This window comes from Leucoraja erinacea, chromosome 4, assembly GCF_028641065.1.
Source record: "Leucoraja erinacea ecotype New England chromosome 4, Leri_hhj_1, whole genome shotgun sequence".
Classification (NCBI taxonomy): Eukaryota; Metazoa; Chordata; class Chondrichthyes; order Rajiformes; family Rajidae; genus Leucoraja; species Leucoraja erinaceus.
The window spans coordinates 11055821-11079020 of NC_073380.1; the positions used below are offsets into that span (position 1 = coordinate 11055821).

The 23200-nt window shown below is 46.4% G+C and overlaps 1 protein-coding gene across 1 annotated transcript in view; it reads left to right on the forward strand.

Moving 5' to 3' along the window:
* LOC129696145 (RNA-binding Raly-like protein) overlaps positions 1–23200 on the forward strand; it is a 772459-nt gene that overhangs the window by 289767 nt on the left and 459492 nt on the right. The window contains exon 2 of the mRNA XM_055633661.1: positions 15022–15090. The gene's annotated coding sequence lies outside the window, so the exon portion shown is untranslated. The remainder of the gene's footprint in view (positions 1–15021; positions 15091–23200) is intronic.

Below are 23200 nucleotides of genomic sequence, written 5' to 3' on the forward strand. Positions count from 1 at the left end.
GCTACAAAAGCTTATCACTGTACCTCGGTACACGTTACAAAGGACAAAACTCAAACTCAAAGCTTTGAGTCATACAGCATGGAGACAGACCCATAAGCCCTATTCATCCATACTGACAAAGATGCCCCATCTAAGCTGGTCCTGTTGCCAAGGTTTGGTCCATATCCCCGTAAACCTAGAACTGCTGCCTCACAGCGCCAAAGACCCGGGTTCGATCCTGACTACTGGTGCTGTCTCTATGGAGTTTGTACGTTCTCCCCGTGACCGCATGGATTTTCTATAGGTGCTCTGGTTTCCTCCTACATGCCAAAGATTTGAAGGCTAATTGGCTTCTGTAAGTTGTCCCTAGTGTGTAGGATGTGAAACTGGGATATCATGGAACTAGTGTTGGGATGATCGCTGGTTGACGTGGGCTAGGTGAGCCGAAGGGCCTGTTTCCATTCTCTATCTCTAAGCTAAACTAAATACTGTTGTAATACCAGCCTGAACTATCTCCTCTGGCAGCTTATTCCATTAACCCACCCCTCAGGTTCCTATTGCCCATCTTACCTTAAACGTATGGCCTCTGATTCTTGATTCCCCTACTCTGGGTAAAAGACTCTGTGTATTCACCCTGTATATTCCCCTCACGTTCTGTATAAGATCAGCCTTCTGTGCTCCAAGGAATAAAGTCCTAGCCTGCCCATTCTCTCCCTATAGCTCAGGCCCTCTAGTCCTGGCAACATTCTCGTAAATTTTCTCTGGATTCTTTCCAGTTATTTGGAAAGTGATTTCAATTACGATGGGTGCTGCCTGTACAGTCTGTGCATGGCATAGGATGGAGAGATAGATCAGCCATGATTGAATGGCGGGGTAGACTTGATGGGCCGAATGGCCTAATTTTACTTCTATCACTTATGATCTCATGGGTTGAGTTATACCATCTGGAAAAACTGCAGCAGAAAGTGCTTTAAGTATCATACTAGTGCTGTTTACATTATTTTCTATTATCAAGAGAGTTTGAGTAAAATTTACTAGGGTGTATGATTTTAAATGTGATCTCTAAAATCTAGAAGCAGCCCCTTCATAAGATACCTGATTAAAAAAAAATCTTAAAGGATAGAGGGTACATCAGTCAGCATGATAGAAAAGCTTACCGAATAGTGAAGGGCTTGGATACAGTGTATGTGGAGAGAATGTTTCCACTAGTGAGAGAGGCTGGGACTGAGGTCATGACCTCGGAATTAAAGGATGTTCCTTTCGGAAGATGAGGAGGAGTTTCTTTAGTCAGAGGGTGGTGAATCTGTGGAATTCATTGCCACAGAAGGCTGCGGAGGCCGTCAATGGATATTTATTATGGCAGAGTTAGATAGATTCTTGATTAGTACGGATGTCATGGGTTATGGGGAGAAAGCAGGAGTATGGGGTTGAAAGGATCAGCCATGATTGAATGGCGGAGTAGACTTGATGGGCCGAATGGCCTAACTCTGCTCTAATCATTTATGAACTTAACGTAATCAGAACAAGTGAGCAAGTTTTTTATGAAAGGTATATTATGTTACACAAATTTGTTACAGTTCTTCAAGGAAGTAGAATCAATAGAGGGGAATCTGTGGATGTAATGTGTTTAGATTTCCAGATGGCATCTGGCAAGGTGCCACATCAAAGACCGGTGTGCAGTTTAAGAGTTCACGGCATTAGGGGGTAGAAGACTGGCTAACATGCAGAGGACAAAGTGCGTAACTAAATCAAGCTGGAAGGATGTAATGAGTAATTCTTGATTCAGGGTCGGCACAGTGGCGCAGCGGTAGAGTTGCTGCCTTACAGTACAGTTTTCTTCAGTTCTTGGCTTTGTGGCCTTCAGGTAAATGTAGATGCATTGGCCAAGAAATCCATTTGTGCATGAAAACAGGGTAAGTAATGCTGAGTGGGGACTTCTCTGCCTGTTTATCCTGATAGCATTGGTTTGTGTTTTTAATGCGTGCACTCCATGCAAAAGCTCTGCACTTACAAGTTGCCGATCACACTGTTTTTCCATTAGAGATTGCAAGTGCAAGCAATTTCAAGAGTTCATGCAGAAACAAAGACGCATAATATAGTGAGAGGAATAGATCGGGTAGACGCACAGCGTCTCTTGCCCAGAGTAGGAGAAACAAGAACCAGAGGACATACAGTAGGTTTAAGGTGAGGGGGGAAAGATTTCATAGGAACCTGAGGAGTAATGTTTTCACCCAAAGGGTGGTGAGCGTATGGAAACAGCTGCCGGAGAAGGTAATTGAGGCAAGTACTATTTCGACATTTAAGAAACAGTTAGACAGATACATGGATAGGGCAGGTTTCGAGGCATGTGGGGCAAACGTGCCCAGGTGGGATTAGTGCAGATGGGACATGTTGGCAAGTTGGGCTGAAGGGCCTGTTTCCATGCTGTAAGACTCTATGACTCTATGAACATAAAATAGATATCCTTCCTGTGCCTCTTAAAGGGAAGGTAATTACGGGATGCAACCTCTACAGGAAGTTCTGAAAGCTCTGGTATTCTTAATGATATCATGGGCACCAGGCCAGATACTCTGTTTCATGGTGGGAGAGGTGGACTCCCAGAGAGAAATCCTGTACCCTTAAGTAACCCAATAACCATAAAGAACTGGAAAGAACTGGGGGCCGTCCTGTATGGGTATGGCTGCCCAGCCTGCAGCTGTCCGTTTATTCTCTCTTTTTTTTTTAATTTTTAGTTAGTTGAGTTTTTTGTTTTTCGGAGTTCTAGCCTTTTTATGTGGAGGAGGGGGGGGGGGCGGGGTGAAGGGGGGGGGGGGAAAAAACTGTTTTCTAGGGTCCCTACCTGGTCGGAGAGGCAGCTTTTCTCCGGGCTGCACTGTCGACCCGTCCTCGCGGCCTACCAGCGGGCCTTGAGCGGCGTTTCCTGTCGGGGACTGCCCAGTACCTCAGCTTCGTCGGCGGCACAGCGCTGGAGCGCTATCGCGTAGCGGAGCTGGTGGTGCCTTGCCCGGATCGCCGCGCTGGAACTCCGGTGAGCTGGGACCGCTGATAAAGAAAACATCGCGGATCTGTGGAGCGGCAGCGCTGAACTTTACATCGGGAGTCTGGGATCTTGCGACGAGATCGCCAGTAGTGGAGCTCCATCCAGCGTGGCCTGTCGGCTTCGGAAGCCGCGGTCTCGAGTAAGGAGGTGGCCGTTCCAGGTGTCTCAAGCCGCTGAGAGGATTCTCCCGACGCCGGAGCACCATCACCCGGCGAGAACGGCCTGAAACATCGAGCTTCCGTAGCGGCGACTGCGGAGGCCTCAATAGGCCCGACTATGGGTGGACATGCGGATGAGACTGGACTTAGTGTCTTCCCTCATAAGGGAAACCATTGTCGGGGGATGTTTTTATGTTTAAAATTTTTTTATTATTGTCATGTTTGTATTTTTTTATGTGGTGCATTGGCAACAAGCATTTCACTACACCAATTGGTGTAGGTGACTAATATAGAAACCTTTGAAACCTTTGATGAGTCAGTAGGTAGAGATGGATAAAGTGAGCAAAGCGTGCAGTAGTCACTAAGGATTTACTGGATAAGGATCTACCAAATAGTGAAAAGCCTGGATAGAGTGGTTGTGGAGGGGATGTTTCCACTAGTGGAAGAGTCTTAGACCAGAGGCCGTAGCCTCAGAATAAAAATAGGTGCCTTCAGAAAGGAAATGAGGAGGAATTTCTAGAGTTCTAGAGGGTGGTGAATCTGTAGAATTCATTATCACAGAAGGATGTGGAGGCCAAGTCAATTAATATTTTAAAGGCAGAGATAGATAGAATCTTGATTAGTACAGGTGTCAGGGGTTATGGGGAGAAGTCGGGAGAATGGGGTTAAGCGGGAAAGGTAGCTCAGCCATGATTGAATGTCGGAGTAGATCTGATAGGCCAAATGGCCTAATTCTGCCTAATACAACATGAACTTATGACCTTCTGATTTGGAATCAGTAGTGCAACAAGTTGTGTCTTCTAGAGGACATGGGTTTAAGGTGATGGGAGAAAGATTAAATGGGAACCTGAGGAGTCACTTTTTTTTACACAAAGGGTAGTGGATGTATGGAACGAGCTGCCTTTTGAGTTGAGTTGAGCAGGTACTTACCTAACGTTTAAGAAACATTTAGAGGGGTCCATGGATATGGTAGGTTTAAAGGATATCGGCCAAACGCAGGCAGGTGGGACTATTCTAGATGGAGCATGTTGGTCGGCATGGGTAATTTGGGCCGAAGGGCCTGTTTCTTCTATGTATGACTCTATGACTACAGGTTTTAAGGAACGTGTTAAGATTGATGAAAAGAGCAACTGATCCCATCCAAAAACAAATTATGGCCACAACAAAGCACAAAGTGCTGGAGTAACTCCACGGGTCTGGCAGCATCTCTGGAGGACATGGATTGGTGACATTTCGGGTCGGGTTACTCCAGAACTTTTTTTTTGTAAACCAGCTTTGTAAACAGTGCTAAATGATGGCGACTGTGCGTTTAGTTTAGTTTAGTTTAGTTTAGTGACACAGTGCGGATACAGGGCCTTTGCATCGACCAGCGATCGCCACCACTAACACTTTCCTACACACACTGGGGATAATAAAAGAATGTCACTGGAGTGTGCAAGATGTGGCAATAAAGAACCATTGAACCATTGGGAATGTGTTGGTCATCATGGACTTGGCTACTACAGAGCCAGTAGCCAGAAGCGGATGAGAGATCATTGCAGATGACAGTACGAGCTGCCCAAGTCTGCCGTTTGCAATTAATCTAGGTTCGGACAGCCCCATTTGAATCGTTTCGCAGGGACTAATGCTTTGGAAGATAAATTGTGTACATTGAATTCCCAAATGGTCCAATGTAAGCCAGTTGGTTTAGGTTGAGGCCAGGATAGCCGGGCTTGTTTGCCAGCAGGCGCGGACTAGCCTCCTGTTATTCGGCAGTGCCATTGCACCCACTCCCGAGGATCGCTCTGGTGAATCTTTGCCTACAATGACCTGGGCCTACACATTACCCTTACTTTAATCGGAGGGTGGTGAATTGGTGGAATTCTTTGCCACAGAAGGCTGCGGAGGCCAGGTCAGTGGATATTTTTAAGTCAGAGATACAGGTAGATAGATTCTCGATTAGTACGGGTGTCGGAGGTTATGGGTAGAAGGCAGGAGAATGGGGTTAGGAGGGAGAGATAGATCAGCCATGAATGAATGGTGGTGTAGACTTGATGGGCTGAATGGCCTAATTCTACTATTCCTTTTGACCTCATGACCTTATGACATAGAATTGTGCTGTGTGATGAGAGAAATACCAACACAGAGGACGGCACAGTGGTAGAGTTGCTGCCTTACAGCAATTACAGTGCCAGGGACCTGGGTTCGATCCCGACTACGCTTGCTGTCTGTATGGAGTTTTTGTTGGGTCTCCCCGTGACCAACGTCGGTTTTCTCCGTGATCTTCGGTTTCCCCCCCACACACTAAAGACGTACAGGTTTGTAGGTTCATTTGTTTGGTATAAGTGTAAAAACTGTCCCAAGTGTGTGTGTGTGTAGGACAGTGACTAGTGTTAATGGGGATCACTGGTCGGCGCGGACTCGGTGGGCCGACAGGCCCTTTTCTGCGCGGTATCTCTAAACTAAACTAAAAACAAAGGATTCATTCACCTCCTGCCGGCCCAGCTCCCTCAAGATTCACACATCACAGCTTAATGAGTCTGTTGGATCAAAAAACTATTTCCAAATCCCTGTCCTTCGTTATTTGTGTTGACTTGAAAGCATAGTAGCTGTGGATATGATTGTAATTAAAGTCACAGTGTCTTATAGCATGGGAACAGGCCCTGTTAGAGAATGAAAAGTTAATGAACTGTCATGAAGTGGTGAAAATGAGCCAATTCATTGATTAGATAGCTCGTTACATTTCTCTAGAATGCTCTTTTTGCAGGTGTAATTTTTAGTATGAGTTACAGCGATAGAGATGAAAGGCCCACAGAGTGTGGTGATTGCTGTTATTGTACAATTCAAAGTTTATGAGCGATGCACTCGAAATTCGCATCTTGTCAAAATCTCACTTCCGTTCTTAGAATAAAGCTGTTTTAGCGAAAAAAAACAGACACATAGTGCCTGAGTAGCTCAGCGGTTACAGGCAGCGTATCTGGGGGAAAGAAGCAGGGCCGGCAACAATTGACCAAGGAAGAGTGGAGCCCACGATGTGGACCAGGTGGAGCCCACAATGGCCCATTGTTGGCTGGGGAAGTGGTGATAACGAAGGGATACAGGGTTGTGAACAGTGGAACTGGTGGAATAACTAGGGTGGGGGGGAGGGGGAGGGGGGAGGGAGAAATGTGGGGGTTACTTTAAATTAGTGTAATCAACGTTCAAACAGTTAGGTTGCAAGCTGCCCAAGTGAAATATGAGGTGCTGTTCCTCCAATCCGCGAGTGGCCGCGTATTACAATGGAGGAGGCCCCTTTTGCCATCAGCTGGTTAAGGTTGCTGAGGGTGTCATACAGCACGGAAACAGACCCTTTGGCCCAATTCACCCACACAGACCAAAATGGCACATCTAAACTGGTCGCGGTTGCCCCTGGTTGGCCCATATCCATCTAAATCTTTCCTATCCATGTACCTGTCCAAATGTCTTTTAAATGTTGTTACTGTACCTGCTTCAACTACCTCCCCTGGCAGCTCATTCCCTACACCCGCCACCCTCTGTGTGAAAAAGTTGCCTCTCAGGCTCCTATTAAATCTTTCCCCTCTCACCTTAAACCAATGTCCTCTAGTTTTTGATTCCACCCACTCTGGGGGAAAAAGGCATTCACCGTATCCATTCTCCTCGTGGTTTTATGCACCTCTATAGAGCTAAGGAAAGAATCATGCTGCATGAAATGAAATGAAATGATTCAATTTATTGTCATTGTCAGTGTACAGTACAGAGACAACGAAATGCATTTTTAGCATCTCCCTTGAAAGGGAGACACAGGGCGTCGCGGTGTGCCCGCGCCTGCCGCCGTAACATTCCATTACAGGCAAAGGTGGGTGAAGTGTCTTGCCCAAGGACACAACGACAGTATGCACTCCAAGCGGGATTTGAACCGGCTACCTTCCGGTCGCCAGCCGAACTCTTAGCCCATTGTGCTATCTGTCGTCCTATAATATATAGTCCTGCATAATATAGTTCTCAGCATTGTAACGCATCAATTCCACAGACAAAGTCCAATGTCTGCAGTGGGGTAGAGGTGAATTGGGCAGTACCCTAGCTTATGGAAGGACTGATGAGAAGCCTGATAACAGAGGGGATAAAGCTGTTCCTGAGTCTGCTGGTGTGTGCATTCAGTCTTCTGTACCTTCTGCCAGATGGGAACAGGGAGAAGAGGACTGATCAGGGTGGGAAAAGCCTTTGAAAATGCTGGCTGCTTTTCCGAGGCAGCGTGAAGTGTGGATGGAATCGATGGTGGGAAGTCTGGTCTGTGTGATGGGCTGGGCTGTGACTGTTCCTGAAATATCAGTTTGGATCTGTCGACACGCGTTTTGGTGGATGGAAGTTAAATTCTGCCTTTATTATGTCAGTGGCATCGAACTATTGTAAGTTCAAACTGCAAGAAACTTGCACGCAATGCACATGAAGTCTGGCGTGCCATTGGTAGAGTCATGGGGTCATACAGTGCGGAAACAGGCCTTTCAGCCAACATGTCCCATCTACACCAGTCCCACTTGCCTGCATTTGGCCAATATCCCTCTCAACCTGTCCTATCCATGTACCTGTCTACTTGCTCCTTAAAATGTATAGCAGGCAGTGAAGAAAGCTAATGCTGTCCTTCATTTCGAGAGACTTGCGTTTAGGAGCAAACTGCAGTTGTACAGGGCCCTGGTGAGACTGCACCTGGAGTATTGTGTGCACTTTTGTTCTACTAATTCGAGGAAATACATTATTGCTATTGAAGGAGTGCAGCGTAGGTTCACCAGGTTAATTCCAAGGATGGCTGGACTGTCATATGATGAAAGAATGGGTCGACTGGGCTTGTATTCACTGGAATTTAGAAGGATGACAGGGTATCTTATAGAAACATATAAAATTCTTAAAGGATTGGACAGGCTAGATGCAGGAAAAATGTTCCCCATGTTAGGGGAATCCAGAACCAGGGGCCACAGTTTAAGAATAAGGGGTAAGCCATCGGTCTGAAATGAGGAAAAACGTTTTCACCCAGAGAGTTGTGAATCTGTGGAATTCTCTGCCACAGAAGGTAATGGAGGCCAATTCACTGGATGTTTTCAAGAGAGAGTTAGATTTAGCTCTTAGGGCTAAAGGAATCAAGGGATATGGGGAAAAAGCAGGAACGGGGTACTGATTTTGGGTGCTCAACCATGACCATACTGAGTGATGGTGGTGACTCAAAGGGCTGAATGGCCTGCTCCTGCAACTAATTTTCTATGTTTCAAAAACTATTTCCCCACTCAGGGCTAGAGACTCTGTGCGTGTGTTTTCGCACTTCTGTAACTTTTGCGTGATGGGAGAGGGGAGAAGAGGAAGTGACTGGCAGGGAGACTCATCTTTAGTCATAGAGTCATAGAGTGGTACAGTGTGTAAACAGGCTTTTCGGACCAACTTGCACACACCAGCCAACATACCCAGCTACACTAGTCCCACCTGGCCTCGTTTGGTCCATATGGCTCTAAACCTGTCCCATCCATGTACCTGTTTAACTGTTTTTTAAATATCAGGTTGGTCCCTGCCTTAACTACCTCCTCTGGCAGCTTGATCGATACACCCACCACCCTTTGTGTGAAAAAGCTACCCCTCAGCTTCCTATTAAATCTTTTCCCTTTCACCTTGAACCTGCAGTATGTGTTCTGGTCCTCGATTCAACTACTCTGGGCAAGAGACTCTGTACATCTACCCGATCTATTCCTTTTTAGTTTAGTTTAGAGATACAGCGTGGAAATAGGTCCTTTGGCCAACAGGTCCACGCTGACAACGATCCCGCACATTAACACTATCCTACACACACACAACACATTAGGGACAATTTTCTTTTTTACATTTACCAAGCCAATTAACCTACCAACCCGCACGTCTTTGGAGTGTGGGAGGGAACCCACACTTAGTGGGCGGCGTGACCAACATTGCAGCGGCCTCTGCAGTCCGTCTGTCTTATTTTTTTTGTCCCGATTAGTGTAGTTTGTAGTGTTTTTTTTAATTGTTTTTAACTGTGTATGTGTGGGGGGGTGGGGGAAACTTTAAAATCTCTTCCCTGTACGGGGGACCCGACCTTTTCCCTGTCGGGTCTCCGTTGTCGTTTGGGCCTAGCACATGGAGCGGCCTCCAGCCAGAACGACCAGTCGCGGAGCCTGCGGACTCACCATCGTGGGGCTGGCCGGCTTCGGAGCGTGGAGAGCTGTGGTGGCTCGCTGCTGCGACCCGACTTCAGAGCTTTAGGTGCTCCAGCCGCAGGCCCGGTGGACGGTGACATCGGGAGCTCGCGAGTCCCTGGTGGGAGACCGTTTTTCGGCGCTACCGCAACGCAACTTCTCACGCCCGAATTGCAGGGTTGAAAATGACCTGGAGCGGGGCCTTACATCGCCCGGCGCGGCTTTAACGGCCACGGGACTTGCTAGCGCCCACCGGGGGCTCCAACATCAAGACCCGGAGCACGGCCTTGCATCGCCTGGTGCGGTCTTAATGGCCGCGGGACTTATCATCGCCTGCCGGGGGCTTTGACATCGGGAGAAGAATGGAGAGACAAGACTATGTTCCATCACAGTGAGGAGGAGATTCACTGTGATGGATGTTTGTGTAAATTGTTTTGGTGCGTGTCTTGGTTCTTTTCTTGTTGTATGACTGCAGAAAACAAATTTTGTTTGAACTTCATTGAGGTTCAAATGACAATAAACGGTATTGTATTGTATTGTAACCGAAGATCTCGAGAAAACTCGCGCAGGTTACGGGGGGAACATACAAACTCCGTATAGACAGCACCCGTAGTCGGCATCGAAAACAGGTCTCCGGCTTCTATCCTCTAAAGCTTTTCATTGCACCTCGGTAAATGTGACAAAGAGAATGTATAACTAAACTAAGCTATCACACAGATATTTTGCATTTTGTTCAGCTGTTTCACTGCCAATAAAAATCAAATGCATCTACCATTTATTTGCCTGGATTTTCACAGATATAATTGTTGATAATATTTGCAGGGATTTGTGATTGACTGGCTGAACTAGGAAATTGGATCATTTAACTTCATGCCTTTGTCTGTCCTGAACTCCCTCGCTAAAGTGAACAGTATCTTTATCGTCCACTAAATAACATTAATGTGCCCGACTAATGTAGAGAAAGGCTAGGCCAAGACTATAAGAGTACAGTTCCTTTATTAAATGGCAAACTACCATAGTTTTCACAGAAGCATTTATAAGTTTTTGTCCTTAAGTGTTTAGAGATACATTGCAGTAACAGGCCCTTCTGCCCACCGAGTCTGCAGCGACCAGCGATCCCCGCACATTAACACTATCCTACACACACTAGGGACAATTTACATTCATACCAAGCCCATTAACCTACAAATCTGCACGTCTTTGGAGTGTGGGAGGAACCCGAAGATCTCGGAGAAAACCCACGCAGATCACAGGGAGAACGTACAAACTCCATACAGACAGCGCCCGTAATCGGCATAGAACCCGGGCCTCAGGTGCTGCCAGCGCTGTAAGGCAGCAACTCTACCGCTGTGCCACCTTGCCGCCCCTTGTTACGAGCAGTATTAGGTCACCCGGCCTATCACGTCTACTCTGCCATTCAATCATGGCTGAGCTATCGTTCCCTCTCAACCCCAATCTCCTGCCTTCCCCCCCATAACCCCTGACATCCGTACCAATCAAGAATCTAACTATCTCTGCCGTAAAGAACAGCTTAATGACATTAACATTCTAAAGAGGCAACCCCCATGAGAATGTCCTTGTCATTTTTACCAAGGTTGGAAATCTCTTAAAAGTCTCACAACATTGCTGCATCATCCCCAGCGTAACCAGCAGTGAGGAAGTCAATGTTTAATATGATGCACAAAGTAGCAATTAAGTGGGATGCTTTGTTCTAAATGATGTCAAACACTTGGGTATTGTTCGAATTGGACTCTTGCAGGCTAAGAAAGCTGGTCAAACAAGAGATGAGACCCATGCCATTAATTACTTAACTCCTGGTGTGACTATGTGGTAGTATTCACGTAGCATCTCCAGTTGAGTTTCTGGCCAATGTGGACCCGCAGAATGTCAATGGTGGGGATTTTAAATGTTGTCTGCATGGGGCAGCACAGTGGTGAAACGGTAGAGTGGCTGCCTTACAGCACCGAAGGCCAGGGTTATCTGATCATGTACACACCAACCCGGTGATCTTTCTGTATATGATACAGTACAAAACAATAGTGCTTTTTTTCACATGTAGAAACGTACATACATATGTGTAAGAAAGAACTGCAGATGCTGGTTTAAATCGAAGGTAGACAAAAAATGCTGGAGTAACTCAGCGGGACAGGCAGCATCTCTGGAGACAAGGAATGGGTGACGTTTCGGGTTGAGACCCTTCTTTAGACTTCAGACTTCAGACTGAAGAAGGGTCTTGATCCGAAACATCACCCATTCCTTCTCCCCAGAGATGCTACCTGTCCCGCTGAGTTACTCCAGCATTTTGTGTCTACATGCATACTTAGATACATAGAAGACTGCAGAAACAGATCCTTTGGCCCACCAACCCGAGACTACCACATATTAACACAATCCTATACGCACTCAGGACTATTTACATTTATACCAAGCTAATTAACCTACATACAGTAACTGTACATCCTTGCAGTGTGGGAGGAAACCGAAGATCTCGGAGAAAACCCACGCGGTCACGGGGAGAACGCACAAACTCCGTAAAGACAACACCCGTAGTTGGAGGTAGAAAAAAATGCTGGAGAAACTCAGCGGGTGAGGCAGCATCTATGGAGTGAGGGAATAGGTGACGTTTCGCATTGAGACCCTTCTTCAGACTGGTGTGGAGGTGGGGGGGGTGGGGGTTGCAGGAAGATGAAAGGAAGATGCGGAGACAGTAGGGGAGCTGGGAAGGGGAGGGGAAGGAGGGAGAAAGCAAGGACTATCTGAAATTGGAGAAGTCAATGTTCATACCGCTGTGGTGTAAACTGCCCAGACATCAATGTTCATACCGCTGGGGCTCTCCCAATAAGAATAAGCAAAATTCTTATTGAGTTGCTAGATTTGCTGCTGTTGCCAAAATCCGTTCTAGTGGAACGGGGCCTGATCCAGGCGAGCCCCTTTGGACATTCAACGTACCAACGTTCCTCTTCTCGCCCGGCCATCTTTGTGGTTGTACCTTTTGGTTAACTTATGATGGACGTTTGACGGCACTGGGCCCGTACTGGCTGGAGTTTAGAAGAAGGAGGGAGGGACCTCATTGAAACATTCTGAATAGTGAAAAGCTCAGATAGAGTGGATGTGGAGAGAATGTTTCCACTAGTGGGCGAGTCTAGGACTAGAGGTCATTGCCACAGAGCTAAAGAACCTTCTTTTAGGAAAGAGATGAGGAGAAATTTATTTAGTCAGAGGGTTGGTGAATCTGTGGAATTCTTTGCCGCAGAGGCAAAAAGTGCGTAGATATTTTTAAGGCAGAGGTCGATATATTCTTGATTAGTATTGGTGTCAGAGGTTATGGGGAGAAGGCAGAAGAATGGGGTTAGAAGGGAGAGATAGATCAGCCATGATTGAATGGTGTAGTAGACTTGATGGGCCGAATGGCTTAATTCTACTCCTATTCCTTATGACCTTATGACCTCGTGACCGTCATTGCCGGCTCTCTCCTCCTCGGTTCTCCGATGTTCGGGAGCTGAGCAGGGGCTGGCCTCAGCGGCTCCCGCTGCATGCTGTGGCCCGCTGAGTCTTCCTGCAACCGACCACCGGGTCTTGAAATAGGACATTTCTGAATTATCAAAGGATCTTTTAGTCCTCACAGACTTGCTGGTATCTCTTTGCAGATATCTGTCCTGCAGCAAAACCAATGTCTGTCTCCTCTTTTCCAAAACGTTACTAATACCATTTGGCCTCTGCTGCGGCAGAAATTAACTGGTAGCACATATGTGTCATCGTTACTTTTCTTTACAATTCTTTCATTTATTTGTTCGGTCTCTCTCCATATCTGTATCTCTTGTTTCCCTTTCCCCTGACTCTCAGTCTGAAGAAGGGTCTCGACCCGAAACGTCACCTATTCCTGAGTTACTCCAGCTTTTTGTGTCTATCTATGGTTGTTATTTTATATGGTCATTCTTAACAACATTTGATTTAGGTTTGTTTTAGGAGAAAAAGGATTAGAAGTCTCTTGAAAGAGAATTTAAAACATGGTTTTAGTTTACCTGTGAGAAAACTGGAAAATATATTGTGAATTCCACTTTTCGATCCTCTGTTACCTTGTTATTTTTTTTCCTTGGAAACAATAGACCATAGACAATGGACAATAGGTGCAGGAGTAGGCCATTCAGCCCTTCGAGCCAGCACCTGCATTCAATGTGATCATGGCTTATCATCCCCAATCAGTAACCCGTTCCTGCCTTCTCCCCATATCCCCAGACTGCTGTCTTTAAGAGTCCTATCTAGCTCTATCTTGAAAGTATCCAGAGAACCGGCCTCCACTGCCCTCTGAGGCAGTGAATTCCACAGACTCACAACTGTGTGAAGAAGTGTTTCCTCGTCTCCGTTCTAAATGGCTTACCCCTTATTCTTAAACTGTGGCCCCTGGTTCACGACTCCCCCAACATCGGGAACATGTTTCCTGCCTCTAGCTTGTCCAAACCCTTAATAATCTTATATGTTTCAATAAGATGCCCTCTCATCCTTCTAAACTCCAGAGTATACAAGTCCAGCCGCTCCATTCTCTCAGCATATGACAGTCCCACCATCCTGGGAAACCTATTGTTATTTCTAATAATCTTGGGTAATGCATGAGGGCATTAGAAGGAAATGAACGCAGTGGATGTATATTGGCAGCTTAATTATTTTATTTAATCATTTGTTTCTAGTTCACTGGTTTTGGATCATAGATTAATCCCGATAAGATTATCTTCACTTTTGGATTCTTACACCCTGCTAAGATGCAGACATAACTCATTAAAATTAAATTAAATACTTTAGCCTTTAGAGACGCAGCGCAGAAACAGGCCCTTTGGCCCATCAAGTCCATGCCGACCAGCGATCACCGCGTATACTGGCATTATGTGTCACACGGGTGCCAGGGGTTATGGGGAGAAGTGAGGGAGCGGACTTGATGGGCCAAATGGCCTAATTCTGCTCCTTATACATGCCCGAATGTGATCCCACCTTCTCATCCTTCATGTTAGTGGTCAATTTACGGAATCCAATTAATAGGCTATTCGGCCCACCAAGTCCGTGCAGACCAGCGTTCATCCCATACACTAGCACTATCCTGCACATGTGGGACAATTTACAATTTTTCTGAAGTCAATAAACCTACAAACCTGTGTGTAGGAGGGAACTGCAGATGCTGGTTTCTATTGAGGATAGACCAAAAGTGCTGGAGTAACTCAGAGGGTCAGACAACATCCCTGGAGAAAAGGGATAGGTGACGTTTCAGGTCAAAACCCTCTTCAGACAGAAAGATAGATTCAAGATAGATTTACAGTTTGCACCTATAAACCTGTACGTCCGTGGAATGTGGGAGGAAACCCGAGCATGCGGAGAAAGCCCACACGGTCACAAAGAGAATGTAAAAATTCCCTCCTGACAACATCCAAGGAAAGGATCGAACCCGGCTCGCTGGTTCTGTAAAGCAGCAACTCTACCGCTGCGCCACCGTGCCACCCCTCTTTTTGTATCTGTTCCACTTTGTTAAGGTATCTTCAACCCAGGTCTTGTTTTCTCACAATGGCATTTTCTAATTTATTTCTAATCTTTCCTTAATATTACTTTAGGATGTAAGGCATGGGCACCTTTGTTAATCTGACTGGAGCCCTTCTTCTTTGTTGATGTCATAGCCTCCTGTATCTTGTAGGTACCTGACTAAACCCATGGTGAAGATATATGGATTAGGAGTGAGAAGAACTATAGGAACAATCTCTGGGTAAGTGATCCTTTAACCTATTCATATTGGCTTTCTTCTTAATTGGAGCATGTGTATTCAATCACTTATTAGTGCTTGCATCTTAACTCTAACCATATGCACTATAACTGTACGATGGGCCACGTCTGTTGGAATAGAGTCATAGAGTGATACAGCATGGAAACAGTCCCTTTGGCCCAACTTGCCCACACCAGCCAACGTGTCCCACTTACAATAGTCCCACGTGCCCGCGTTTGGTCCATATCCCTCCAAACCTGTCCTATCCATGTACCTGTCTAACTGTTTCTTAAATGTCAGAATAGTCCCTGCCTCAACTACTTCCACTGGCAACTTGTTCCATACGCCAACCACCCTTTGTGTGAAAAAGTTACCCCTCATATTCATATTAAATCTTTTCCCCCTTCACCCTAAACCTATGTCCTCTTGCCCTCTATGTTGGTGATGAAAGGATTGATTCCATGGCTTTTGTGTCAATATCTAAACGCAAAATGACCTGTTAACTACATAGTATTTCCACAGAGAGGGGGAAAATTGTAAAGGGTTGATCGGAAAATGCAATCTTGATGAATGATCCAAGCCGTTAATGCTCTAGGGCTGCAGGGTTTCTTGAATCAATGTGATTTGTTATCCTGAAGTAGACAATTATTAGCGAGCATGAACAATAATTTAAGCTGTATCTATCAACCACAGTTACTATAATTCACCTCCCTTCAAATTTGTATCTAAATAACCATTAGCCAATTTAATTTGTAGTACCATAGAGCCAGTGGGTATCATAGTACGTGTCAGGCAAGTGTAATAGGTGATGGATCCTTGTTTTTATCTGAAGCCTAGAACTTGTTTGTTCTCTGAAAGTTTAGTTTAGAGATACAGCGCAGAAACAGGCCTTTCGGCCCACCGAGTCCGCACCTGCGCATTGATACTGTCCTACACACACTAGAGACAATTTATGCATATACCAAGCCAATGAACATACAAACGTGCCCGTCTTTGGAGTGTGGGAGGAAACCGAAGATCTCTGAGACCACGTGGTAGTGGGGAGAACGTGCAAACTCTGTACAGACAGCACTGTAGTCGGGATCAAAACCAGATCTCTGGCACTGCAAGAGCTGTAAGCCAGCAACTCTGTTGGAAAGATATGTAAGCCAGCAACTCTTACAAGCTGCGCCACCATGCATCTAAAAGGTGACAGGTGTTGCATCTCCTGCGGTTGCAGGGGAAAGTATCTGGGGAGAGGGTGGTTTGGGTGGGAAAGGATGAATTAACCAGGGAGTTGCGGAGGGAATGGTCTCTACGGAAGCGGAAAGGGATAGTGATGGGAAGAGGTGACTAGTGCTGGGATCCCGTTGGAGGTGGTGAAAATGTCAGATTATGTGTTATATGCAACGGCTGATGGAATGAAAGGTAAGGACCTACAAACCTGCACGTTTTAGGGTCGATGCCCGATGCTTCTGGTCAGGACCCTTATTCAGGTCTATTGTAGATACATTAATATAATAATACAATATAATATTAATATATATATATATAATAATATGTAAGATTGGGCGGCACGATCACACAGCAGTAGAGCTGAAGCCTCGCAGCGCCGGAGACCAAGGTTCGATCCTGACCATGGGTGCTGTCGGTATGGAATTTGTATGTTCTCCCCTTGACCTGTGTGGGTTTGCTCCGGGTGCTCCGGTTTCAAACTTCAAAGATGTGCAGGTTTGTAGGTTAATTGACTCCGGTAAAAATGGTAAATTGTCCCTAGTGTGTAAGATAGTGTTGGGTTGCAGGGATCTCTGGTCGACGTGGACTCAGTGGGTCTAAGGTCCTGTTTCTGCGCTGTATCTGTAAACTAAACTAAAATAATATCCTGATGTGGCGAAATCAAACTTAAAGGAATTTCATGGTGGGCCATGTCCTATTCATAGCCTATACCATTGTAAAACTTTGTGGAGCGAGTTTAGCCGATTGCCATCTCCAAACTGCATTTGAATGCAGCAGTATTAAAGTTTGATCGTAGATAGAGTCTACATTCCAGTTAACGCATTACATTCGTTGGGCAGTTCTGTGCTTCCAGCTTAAGTACTTAGGATTTATTTAGCTCTTGCCGAACTTAATCAAACAGCCTTTCACGGACTTTGCATTAGTCTGCTCTTTGCTATGAATTGTAGGTTGGAGAGAAAGCTATAACATCGAGCTGGAGAAGCAAGGTCCGTGCGTTTGAAGAGAAATGGTGATGCCAGAGGGGTTGCTACACACGGCTGCCTGTAAATCAGCCCACAATGAGCTTAGTTAGTTGGAAGTCTCTGAAAGCTTGTGGATCTGGAGTCTGAACTTCAGCAGAAAGTTTATCACTTCTTTAGCAGGGCCAATGGCGCTGAAAGGCAAAACAACCCTCAGGTTTATTTTTGCTCACAGGTTTCTTCCAGGCTCCGAAGATAGATACAAAGTGCTGTAGTAACTCAGTGGGTCAGGCAGCATCTCTGGAGGAAAAAGATGACCATATTTGATCGGACTTTGCTGGCTTTACCTTGCATTAAACGTCATCCCCTTATCATGTATCATCTATACACTTGAAATGGATCGATTGTAATTATGCATTGTCTTTCCGCTGGCTGCTTAGCACGTAACAAAAGTTTTTCCCTGTACCTCGGTACACTTGACAATAAACTAAACTATACTGAACTGGGTGACATTTCGGGTTGAGACCATTTTTCAGACTTCTCCTTCCAACCTCCTTTGGGTTTACTTGCAAAGTGGGTTTGGGTGTATTAATGTCAGGTAGAGTAAAAACACTTTGTTTTTCATGCTATCCAGCCAAAACCATCCATAAGTAGAATCGAGCCAAATTCAAGTACAGTAGGTAGAGCAAAGAGAAAGATGAAGAGCGCCGGGTATAGTTCTCAACATTGTAGCGCAACAGCTCCAGAAACAAAACCTAATATCCTCAATGGGGTAGAAGTGAATTTTACTTCGGAGTCACGTGAGTGACTACGTGAAGAACCCACCCAGCGCGCAGGCGCGGCATTACGTCAGCAGCGCAACAGCGGCAGCAGCTGGAGCCAGGCTCTCCAGTGGCAGCATAAAGACAAGACCTCAGGTAAGTGTCTTTTGTGTTACAGAGTCGCTAAACGGAGGAAAAAGAATGGCTTCCCGAAAGCGACCAGCAAGGAGGACTGCCTGCCCAACTCCACCCGAGGAGGGGTCAATATCTGGGCGGCAGCCACCGGCGGCGGAGGAGCTGTTTCGACGCTCCCGCACACCCGAAGCCGAGCCGCTCCCTGTGCCGCCGATTACGACGCCCCGCACAGGGAGGAAAGCAACGCGCAAAACAGACCGGCCGGTGATATCCGACTCGTCGGAGGAACGGGAACGCTCTCCACCGGCGAAACGGGGAGACAGCTGCATCAGCTGCATGAGGCAGCTGCTTGAGCAGATGCTCGACGAGGAGATGCGGGCTAGGCATCTCCAAGGAGGACGGGCTTTGGCCTCCTCCAAACCATCGCCACACCCTTCTGTTCCCTCTCTGTTCGAGGGCAGCAAGGGAGGCCAGGACTGGGCTGGCCTATCACAAGGGCAGGCGGACGACAGCACAAGTATGCCGGGCGAGCTGGAGGAAGAAGAGCTACTGGGTGTTGTCAGTCGGTACGCGGCGCCCCCGACGACCGGGATGATACTACCACCAAGGATGGCGGCCAGTATCATCAGGCTCTCCAACAAGCCCTTGCAGGAGAAGGTCGTTCAGGAGGCCCTTGACACCTATACAGCGCCGCAAAACTGCGAGGCGCTGCGGGTAAAGACCGTAAACGGCCAAATATGGAACCAGCTGGGGCAGCAGATCAGGACTCAGGAGGTGAAAATGCAACGAATCCTGAAGCTCCACACTGCAGCCATTACCGCCTTTGCTCGGTCCATCGGAGACGCAGAGCTCTCTACACCCCAGCAGGATGTGCTGGCGTCAATGTGTAACACGCAGTACGAGCTCAATAACCTACGGCGTGAAAACATCAGGCCTGCCCTCAACCCCAAATACGCGGGCCTCTGCAAAGCTCCGGCGCCAGAAAGGGAGGCGCTGCTATTCGGAGCAGACTTGGCAAAAAAGCTCAAGGAACTGGAAGAGGTGGCCAAACCTGTAGGCCTTATGAGGGCAGCGCCAGGACCGAGCAGGGTGAAGACACCCAGTTGGCAGCACGCCTCGGCATCCACCAGTAGGTACCGAGCTGGTGAAAGCCTGGTGACCGCCTCCCACTACCCCCAGAGCTCTTTTTTAGAGCGGGGCCCAGGGCGGAGCCGTGGGAAGATACGCCGCCCCACCGCAGCACCAACAAGGACACCCTCGGGCCAAACCCATCGGAAACGCTCCCAGAAATAAACATGGAGGTAGGTGGGTCTGGTTCCTGTCGACATACACAGACAAAGGGTGTTGTATTAACAGGAGGGCGTTTGAGGTTCTTCAAACATGTTTGGTGCTCCCTTACTAACAACGAGTTTATACTCAACAGTATCAGTGGATACAAAATTGAATTCAAATCAGGCATAGAACTGCCAGTTCAGCACATGCCCCAAAGGGTATTCCTTCCCTCAGATTTAGAGAAGGTAGAAGGACAAGCTGAACTAGACAGGCTCGTGGCCAAAGGCATCATAGAAAGGACCAGACACGAGCCGTTGGAATTTGTATCGAATATCTTTCTCAAAACTAAAAAACATGGTGGATGTCGTATTATCATTGATTTGACATCACTTAATCAGTCTGTTGAGTATCAACATTTCAAAATGGAGACGTTTGTCACTGCCAGACAACTGATCTCCAAGGGATACTTCATGGCAAGCATAGATATCAAGGATGCTTACTATTTAGTACCCATTCATAAGGATCATTACAAATATCTGAAATTTATCTGGATGGGGCAACCATGGCAGTATAGAGCATTACCCAATGGTTTAACGACAGCTCCCAGATTATTTACCAAAATCCTTAAAGTGGCCATGAAAAAATTGAGAGAACAAAAACATTTAGTCGTGGCCTATCTGGACGATGTTCTCATATTAGGGAGAACAAGGGAACTAGCTGTCGCAGGAGTTTTAGCCACTAAACAACTCCTTGAAACATTGGGATTTATTCTACACCCAGATAAATCAATATTGGAGCCAACTACTAACATGGATTACCTAGGCTTCACTATTGACACTATCCGTATGACTGTCACTCTGCCTAGAGATAAAAAAGTTACACTTACAGAAGCCTGTAACAGTTTAATCGCAAAACCGCAACCAAGGATACGGCACGTAGCCAGAGTCATTGGTAGTATAGTAGCAGCATTCCCAGCTGCTCAATATGGGCCCTTGCATTATCAAAATTTGCAAAGAGCAAGGACACATGCACTACGTCTAAGTAGGGGGCATTATGACTGTAAAATGGATTTACCCGCTGAAGCCAAATCAGAACTTCAGTGGTGGGTGGATAATATTTGGCACAGTTACAGTCCTATCGCCGTCACCAATCCTAACATAACCATCACTACGGATGCCAGTGCTTTAGGCTGGGGAGCTACTAACTCTATAGCCAGCACAGGTGGCAGATGGACTAACTCAGAGGCATCGCTACTACAATCACTTGGCATAAACTACTTGGAGATGCTCGCCGCATTTTATGAGCTAAAAGCATATGCATCCGATATGCGGCATGTGCATGTCAGGGTTATGATTGATAACACAACGGCGGTGTCTTACATCCAGCACATGGGTGGCATAAAATCAGTATCATGCGACAAATTGACTACTATAATCTGGCAATGGTGCGTCGAGAGACATATTTGGCTATCAGCTGCCTACTTACCAGGCAAGCTAAACTCAGTGGCGGACACCAGGTCACGAAAATTCAATGACAACATCGAATGGATGTTAGACCCAAAAATATTTGCTAGAATTGTCAAGCAATACGGTACGCCAGATATAGATTTGTTTGCATCTAGACTAAATCACCAACTACCCATGTATGTGGCTTGGGAACCAGACCCAGAGGCAACAGCGGTAGATGCCTTCACGCTGGACTGGGGAAATTTCTTTTTCTATGCTTTCCCTCCCTTCTGCCTCATCAGTCGGGTACTCCAGAAAATACAAGCTGACTCAGCTTCAGGTATTCTGGTCGTACCCGACTGGCCTACCCAACCATGTTTCCCAATTTTCCACGACATGGTGGTAGAGTCACCTATGGTTATTCACAGCCACCCACAACTATTGACTCACCCGGTATCTGGCATAAGCCATCCATGCCATCAAAAATTGAACCTCCTGGTTTCCAGATTCTGAACAGACCTTACCAGGGATTGGGGTTATCAGAACGAACAATCACCACCATGTCGGCATCCCTGCGAGTTTCTACCAAGAAACAGTACTTGACCTACATCAGGAAATGGGAACAGTACTGCCTGAATGCAGGGACATCTTACAAGACAGCTTCAATCACGGACGTGCTGGAGTTCCTGGGCCACTTGCACCATGACCAAAAGATGAGCTACAGTGCCATCAATGCAGCTCGAAGCGCCCTGTCCGCATACCTTATGCCCTCAGGACATCATAATATTGGATCCCACCCCCTGGTTATCAAACTCCTTAAAGGGATTTATAATACCAAACCCCCTACACCTAGATACACCCATGTATGGGATGTTAGTGTAGTTTTGCAACACCTTCGAGGTTGGCCTCCGGTGGGATCCTTGAGCCTGGAGCAGTCCACTATCAAGACCCTCATGCTCATGGCGCTCGTCTCTGCTCAGAGGGTTCAGTCGCTGCATCAATTAAGACTGGACTACATGGTGACCACCCCAGATTCCATTACTTTTACCATGCCGGGGTTGGTTAAACAGAGCAGGCCAGGTATATCCAACTCTCCGTTAATCTTCCGGGCTTACCCTCCAGAACCTAGGCTATGTGTTGTGACCCACCTACATGATTACATAGACACAACCCAAACACTTAGAGGGAGTGAGAAAGCCTTATGGGTCAGCTATAAAAAGCCTTTTGGACGGGTTACCAGCCAGACAATATCTAGATGGTTGAAACAGGTCCTAAATACCGCGGGGATTAACACGGATGTTTTTAAATCCCATTCAACCAGGGCAGCGTCCACGTCAGCGGCGAAACGGATGCAGGTTCCCATAGACCACATCCTTAGTACAGCGGGATGGTCAAGGGAATCGACATTCCAAAAATTCTACCACAAACCGCTGATGGAGAAGGACGTCTTTGCGGAGAAAATTTTAGAATCCACAAATTTATAATTTAAAGCCCAGGGGAGCTATTTTTGTTATTGTTAAATAAACATTTTTGTTTTAAAAAACTAACAAATTCGTTGGTCTTTAGATACCACTTCCTCCCTCGATGATCTTTCGGCAGTGAGTGATATAACTGTTACACGGTTTGAAATCACAGACCTTTGAAGTCTTCACGTAGTCACTCACGTGACTCCGAAGTAAAATAGTGAGATTAAACGAGTACTTACCAGTACGAAGTTTGATCTGTATTTTATGAGGAGTTACGATGAGGGATTACGTGCCCTCCGCTCCCACCCTCATTGTATAGATCAAACTCGGGCTGATGTCTCATTAATCTTTACTATCTTTACTTCAATATTGTGCCTACCTGTGATTCCACACCGCTGCTTGGAAGTATGCCGCGCCTGCGCGCTGGGTGGGTTCTTCACGTAATCCCTCATCGTAACTCCTCATAAAATACAGATCAAACTTCGTACTGGTAAGTACTCGTTTAATCTCACTATTCTCTATCCTATGGACAAACTGTTGAGATCTGATAACAGAGGGAAAGAAGCTGTTCCTGAGTCTGGTACCCCGTTCTAGCTTTCTCCCCATGTCCGTTGATTCCGTTAGCCCGAAGAGCTAAATCTAACTCTCTCTTGAAAACATCTAGCGAATTGGCCACCACTGCCTTCTGTGACAGAGAATTCTGCAGATTCACAACTCTCTGGGTGAAAACCTTTTTCCTCATCTCAGTCCTAAATGGCCTACCCCTTATTCTTAAACTGTGATCCCTGGTTCTGGACACCCCCAAAATAGGGAACAAATTTCTTGCATCTTGCCTGTCCATTCCTTTAAGAATTCCATAT